This window comes from Magnolia sinica, chromosome 12 (genome assembly GCF_029962835.1).
Source record: "Magnolia sinica isolate HGM2019 chromosome 12, MsV1, whole genome shotgun sequence".
NCBI lineage: Eukaryota > Viridiplantae > Streptophyta > Magnoliopsida > Magnoliales > Magnoliaceae > Magnolia > Magnolia sinica.
The window spans coordinates 61451577-61459255 of NC_080584.1; the positions used below are offsets into that span (position 1 = coordinate 61451577).

At 41.4% G+C, this 7679-nt stretch overlaps 1 pseudogene; it reads left to right on the forward strand.

Annotated features, from left to right (window-relative positions):
- Positions 1 to 3456: 3456 nt before the first annotated feature.
- Positions 3457 to 5934, forward strand: LOC131221478 (receptor-like protein 1; annotated as a pseudogene).
- The last annotated feature ends 1745 nt before the right edge of the window (positions 5935 to 7679 follow it).

The window sequence follows — 7679 nt, forward strand, 5'->3', positions numbered from 1 at the left end:
GTGAAAAAAAACTCTCCTAGGAAAAACCTACAATACAAAGTGATAATAATCCACTATGAAAAAATATAAATTACAAGAGCTAGAATCAAACTTACATATGTGAGAATCCTTTTCCAAATCCCATTCTCCATGTAGAACAAGCCTCTCAATCTTAATGAATGCTTAACATAATCATAATCCCACATTAGACCTGGGTCCTTACTCTTGCCCGGGTGGTAGACTCCCAGGAGTTTCAACTCCCAGTCAAGGGTTCGAGTACCCATAGGTGGTGAAATTCCACTAGCGTGAGTGTGTGGTGTGTGTGTGCGTGTGTAAAAAAAAAAAAAAAATCCCGCATTATACCCATATATATTGTATTAGAGCAAAAATAAGAAACAATTTGCGCAATTGCGTAAAAATACACACGCCGTAGGTCGAAGCATCAATCGATTAACGTTGATTGAGCAACCCTTGATTGATTGAGCCAATATGTCTGATTGATTGAATATGGCCAAAACTGTCCATTAAGCAAACTAGAAAAAATGGCATTTCTCCATCAATCAAGCCCGAGGTTCAATCGATCAAAGTCCTATGTTTTGAAGACATCTAATCAACACTGTGAACAAATTAGATGGAATGTAAACGTCATGGTCAGCTCTGTGAAGGTTTCAATGGTAGACGTTTCCATTCTCACTGTTTTCTTTCGGGATGGACACCTGAGTTTAGGATCTGCCTGATTTTTAGAATTATATCATATTGTAGTATTTAAAAACAAAGGACCGAGTGGATTTGTCATGGACATCTGTGGCCTCATACAGTCCTGGGCACAAAGTCATATCTATGTGACATCCGCTTCGATTTTACATTGGCAGGGACAATTTTGATAAAATTTTACCTTCGGAGGGATGAGGATTAATGAGGCAGAACCAAAACTCAGGTGGGCCTTGACTCAAGAAATTCAGGGGATTGAAAGGCCACCGTCAAAACTTCATTGGGGCACATAAAACTTTTAGATCAGGATCATTTCTATGTTTTTACAGCCTCTAATGGGAATCCACCTTATGAACAGCTTGGATGGAATATAAGGATCCGGGGCTTGTAAAGGTTTTAATGGTCAGTGTTTCCATTCCCATTGTTTTCTGTAGTGTGGCTCACTTAAAATTTGGATCTTCCACATTGTTGGGATCACATCCTAACATGACCTCCAGAAACAGATTGGAGTAGATGTCAGATGGACATCATAGTGGGCCCCATGGAGCTGTGGGCTGCACGGGCTGTTGAAGGATTGCCCACAACTTCGTCTGTTAAAGGGAGGCAGCTGTGGACTTGCTGCATGGATGGATAGATCTGGCCTTGTAACCTGGGTTTATAGGAGTCTTGCAACCAAGCTTTGTGACGTCCATCGTGCCGCTTGTATTCATTTGTGTTATAATCACTTCGTCCATCCATTTCACTGGCTTATTTCAGGAGATCAGCCCAAACATGATGGAGGTCCAAAATTCAAGTGGGCCAGACCTCACGAAACGGTGGCTTGGCCCACTGTGCTCTTTATATCCAATCAACCTATTCATAAGGTGACTCCCATCGGGATGTCGGAAAAATAGAAAACATCAGATTGATCCAAAATTTCTATGGCACCCAAGAAAACTTCAACGGTGGGCATTTCCATCTTCATTGTTTCCTGAGGTGTGGCCCACCTGAGTTTTGGATCTTCCATCTGCATGTCCGAGAAATAAGCCATCGAAACGGTTGGACAGAGTCTGTGTGTGTGTGTGTGTGTGTGTATATAAACATCACAGTGTGCCTCACATGGAGTTACAAGGTATTCCACTAATGCTACGTTAGAGGCTCAGAGACAACTTGTGTCCAACTGGAATCATTGATGACCCCTGTTTCTTTCTAGGCAGGAAACAGCAAAATCTGTGTGCCTAAAATGAGGTGTGACCCACCTGAGTTTTGGATCTTCCTCGTATTTAGGCTCATCCTAAAATGAGCAATCTAAACGGATGAACGGAGTAGATATAACAAAAACATCATGGAGGGCCTCACTTGGGGTTACAAGGGATTCCTCTGCCTCTATGTTACGGACGCTTGGAGACAAGTTGTGTCCAATTGGAATCGTTGATAACCCCTGCTACACTCATGGCAAGAAACAGCAAGCACTGTGTGGCCTACCATGCTTTGCAAACAATCTGAATCCTCTACTAGCCTCAAATAGGAAATTTCTGTTTCCTGCAGCTTGATTGGTCCACGATATTGCTGACATTGTCAGTGCATTAAATGCAATGTGTGATGATGCAGCCCAATCAGATTGCAACAAACAAGAATTTTACATATTCGTAAACAATCATGAATCCTCTGCTAGCCACCAAAAAACAAAAAATCCCAAACTTCTTTAGGCCTAAAATATGGTTAATGTAAAGTTTCTGCTAAAACCTTTAGTTCACATGGTGTTGCCAGCTTGAATTTCACATAAATTTGTGTCTTCTCTTCATCTTAGTAAGTTGCACCTATTAATATGTTTAATTAAATATATTGGCCCATACACAAACATATGGCCGTCATCTTACCCCATTGTTCCGTGTGGAATGGCCCACCGAAGTTGTGTATCTGGCTGATATTTTGGCCTGAGGTCCTAGCATCAACAATAACCTGATCAATGAAGTAGGGGTTCCATATAAATCTCGGAAGTCCCCACATAAGATTCTGGATTGCCCTCCAAATTCGAAAAAATATGAATCTCCTTTTCCTACTTCCTATGACTCCGCCCGTGTGACAAAACTGTGGGCCATTATGTCTTGCCAGCTAATCTTAGGACATGAAATGGCCCACATGCAGCACAAGAAATGCCCATTATGATCAGATGGTCAATGTTTTGGATCAGTTGCACAGTGTAAAATGGGCCACACATTCATGGTTAAATGGTCATGGTGCATTTAAATTCGTATGAGGCCATATGCACCTTGGGACCCACATGCATGATTAGATGGTAAGTAGATCAGATCATTGACTGGATCATTAATTAAACCATAGACCCATGGCGTGAAATGTTTACAGCCCCAGATACATCCACTACCTTGTCTGGATCACTAATCCAAGGGGCCTATGGTGCAAAGCATTTACAGTGCCTTGTTTTCACATATGGATCTATATTGCTTTGTTATTATAGTAAAACAAAATGATTAGAACTGTCCAAGCAATCGATCCAGAGGATCCAAAATACATGGCAACCATGAAAAAAAAAAAAACCAAAAAAAAAAACCACACTATTCAGATGTTCTAGCCCATCCATGTTGCAAGCGAGCGTCTCATTCGTAGGTTTGGTCATGAGGCACTTGTTGTTTTAAAGCATCACTTTCATCCATGGGTGGGGAAATGGATGGCTATAAAATATAATGTCAACTTACAAATTGATCGGATCATCTAATTCGTGAAATTTTTTGCATGGTAGCCCACGAAAGATGCCATTGATGTAACCAACAACTTAGATCGATGGATTGGACTATAAGCTCTAACTCATAGTACTTAAGAACACTATAACTCTTATTACAATATTGAGAGCACATGATCATTTCTCTTATGACCAACTGAATTTTGTGGTGATAAGTTAATTACATTTTCATTTTTGCAGCTTTTTGCAATCTTGAGAATCTCCAAGAACTGAATCTTCGCGGCAATGAATTGGAAAGGAGCCTACCTCCATGTCTCAGCAACTTCTCATCCATCCAACTACTTGATCTCTCTCAGAATAGGCTCAGTGGGAAAATCTCCTCATCTCTCATCTCTAGCCTCACAATGATCCGGTTCCTTTCTCTCTCTTACAACCGCTTTGAGGGGTCCCTCTCATTTAGCTCATCTGCTAATCCTTCCGCGCTCGAGGTTGTGAGACTTTCAGTACTCAACGGTAGATATCCTGATGGCTATGTTATAACTTATCCCAATCAGTTAGAGGTTGAAACTGAATCCACACATTGGGTTCCTAAATTCCAGTTGAAAGTCCTCCTCTTATCAAACTGCAACATCAACAAGCTCACTGGTACCATTCCCAGCTTCCTTTCCAGCCAATATGGCTTGATAGAATTGGACCTTTCCCACAACAACATCAAGGGAAAGTTCCCATCTTGGTTGTTAGAGAATAATGAAAGACTACAGAAGCTAGACCTAGGAAGCAACTCCTTAGCTGGCCCATTCCATCTGCCACCTCATTCTAACAACCTAAGTGCATTATTTCTGGACGTCTCCAGCAACCACATCTATGGACAAGTTCCTGAAAATATCGGTTTCTGCCTTCCAAATTTAGAATACTTAAACATTCTACAAATGCTCTTCATGGTACCTTTCCTCTGTCAATGGGTAACATGAGAGAATTGTGTTCTTTGGATTTGTCAAGAAACAATTTTTCAGGAGAAATACCAGAGCAATTGGCCATGGGTTGCATCTCATTGGAAATTTTGAAGCTATCAAACAATAGATTTCAAGGCCCAGTGTTTCCGACTCATTCAAACTTGACTCAGTTACAGCATCTGTATTTGGATGGCAATCGATTCACCGGGAAGATCTCAGCTGGTACATTCAAAAGCCCATATCTACAGTTTTTGGATGTTGGTAAAAACAACATATCAGGTCGTCTTCCTGCACAGATTGGGAACTTTTCTAAGTTGATGTGGCTTTCCATGGCAGAAAATTATTTGGAAGGTCCTATTCCAGCTGAGTATTGCAACCTCTCTCGTCTTTCGCTTTTTGACCTTTCTCAAAAAGAAATTTTTGGTCCCATACCTTCATGCTTCAATCTATCTCTGAAATTCTTACATTTGAAAGGAAATGAGCTTACAGGATTGATGCCAAATGCTTTATCCAAAATTTCCTCCCTTGTTACATTGGATGTCAGCCACAACAACATCTCTGGTAATATTCCATATTGGATTGGTACACTTCCAAATTTAAGGGTTCTTCTACTTGGAGGAAATAATTTGCAAGGTCACATTCCCATGCAGTTGTCTCAACTAAAGAACATCAGCATATTAGATCTTTCACAGAATAATCTTTCTGGTCCAATACCACCGTGCTTTGGTAAAATGACATTCGGGAGGGCAAGAGTAACTGACTTCTCAACTTTTGTTGTCTCTCCATCGACGTACGGAATCGGTATATCCATTGTGCTGCCTGGATACCAAATTAAAGTTATGGTGGCTTTTATGCGTGGACATTTGATAAAAGATTGGGAAGAAGTGAAGTTTATAACAAAGAAGAGGTCTGAAACTTACAAGGGCGATGTTCTGTACTTCATGTCCGGTGTAGATCTGCCATGTAACCAGTTAACAGGTGAAATTCCTCCTGAAATTGGACATCTAACTGATATTCATGCATTGAACTTGTCCCACAATCAATTGAGTGGACCAATTCCAGAAACCTTCTCAAATCTAAAATAGATTGAGAGCTTGGACCTTTCTGACAATAGATTGAGTGGGGAGATTCCTCCTCAACTAACTGAGCTCAACTTCTTATCTGTATTCAACGTCTCTCACAATAACTTATCCGGCGTCCTACCGGACTTGATGAAGGGGCCGTTTGGCACCTTTGGAGAAACCAGCTACGAAGGCAATCCCCTACTCTGTGGACCACCACTGAAGAGTTGCTTCTCCACTTCTCCGCTACCACCTTCAATGCCAACAGTGTCAGGCGACGAGGAGGATGGATATGACATTATCTTCTATGCATGCTTTTCAGTGTCATGCACCATATCGTTCTCGGTTTTCATAGCACTTCTCTACATCAACCGCTATTGGAGAGGTCTATACTTCTATTTCGTCGATGCATGTATCTATTCATGCTATTATTTTGCTTTAGACAGCTACTATTTTGCTTTAGACAACCTTCGGAAGGTTTTCACCCGGCCACGTGCATATCCTTCAAGTCAGATCAGTTTCTTCCTGTAACTCTTATTGTTAAGGCAATAATAATCATGTTTATGCATGGCATGACTTTTATTTCAACCAATGTTTCCATCGCTTCTTTGTTTGATCGTGCAAGTCAAGGGGAGACTCCCAAAGATGCTTGCTAGTGTGAAATGAGAATCATTCGTCAAATTGCCTAATCACACATGCCATGTATGATCTAAATATTTCTCAAGGGAATTCTGATTTGTTGGACATAGGCTAGTGGGCCCACTGGTGGGCAACCATGAGTGGGTGGTCCCATGAGTTTAGGCCTCTTCTGGATTCAAGTTTGAATTTGGATTTAGATGAGGAGATAGGGATAAGATGGGATGATTTCTGGTCTCATCCAAACTCCTAATCCTTTCCTATAAATAGGATAACGCTGGCTCGTGAAAGACTTGACCTTGGGATGATCTAAGTCATAGATCGTAATCCGAAGCCATCTATACCATAGAATCAGAGGGGTAATTAGACCCATCTGCTTCAGTAGTGAATAGGTGAACTGCTGGATCTGGACCATTCATCTTCGAATTTGTGAAGGTTCCATATTGTGTAGACCGTCAGATCTTGAGGGCTCACACTTCCACATACCATCAGTGGTATCAGAGCCTCAACGGCGCATCTCTGATTTATTATTTTCATCACGAAAGGTAAGTGACCCCTTTAAGGTAAGAATTCCTTTCAGAAATTTTGATAAGTACGTATATTTTAAAGGTGGGCGTTCAACCATGGACCGCCATGTGGTCCAACTGATATTCTAAATTGCATCATTTTTAGCCTCATGCCCTTAAATGAGCTGACAAAATGTATGAACGGCATGTATGCGATAAAGCGAAAGGGCTAGTTATATGGAGAACACGTGTTCCCACGTGTACATGCTGCCAAATTCGAATGCATGGCCCCACAGGTGTACCGTTCACCACCGTCCAAATGTTTGTTGTCCCTTGAGCTTTTGGGTTGGGCAGGTTTTTGGGCTAGATGTGGGTATGCCTCTTGGGCCCATGGGATAGGCTTGGGCTAAGATATAAAAGCCTAAACTATTTTGGGCTGACCTGGGGCTAGTACCAGCCATGCCCATGCCCATGCCCATATATATCTCTAATACATTATACATATTATGTTATACATGTATGTTTTAATGATGGGGCTTAAATGTGAATTCTTTCCAATCGTTTGATGATATGAATGTGTGAGACAGAAGCAAAAAGTCCCCTGGAAGAGCTCACCAGAACCTCTTGAAATGAGATTTTGGCCTTTTGGGTCATGCACATAATGTATATGGGTGAGATTAGATCCATGATTTAGTTATTTACTTAGAATGGGAATTTTTTTATTATTTATTATTATTATTATATATTTTTTTTAAAACTCGGACTGAAATCACTTACAATTTCCAGCATGTTTTTACATTTGGCATGTGCAAGTGATCATAGGCCAAGCTAAACTAGTCATGGGCACTAGGGGTGCAACTTGGGTCGAACTCAACTTGAACCTGACAGGCCCGCCCAACCCAAAAAATTTGGTCGGGTTGGGCTTGGGCTAGAAATCCTAGACCGAAACCCCAGTCTGGTTGGGCTAGGGTTGAGGGCTCAGGCAACCTGACCCAACTCAAACCCGACAAGGCATATAAGGGCACTGTCACGAGTCAACCCATCAAGTGGGTCAATCTTGTAGGCTGCAAAGAGCTCAGTGCAAAGCGTGTAGATAATTCTAGTCAGAAAGTAGTGGAGTGGGAATTAAATGCATGGGCAAGTGCAAGAGGGT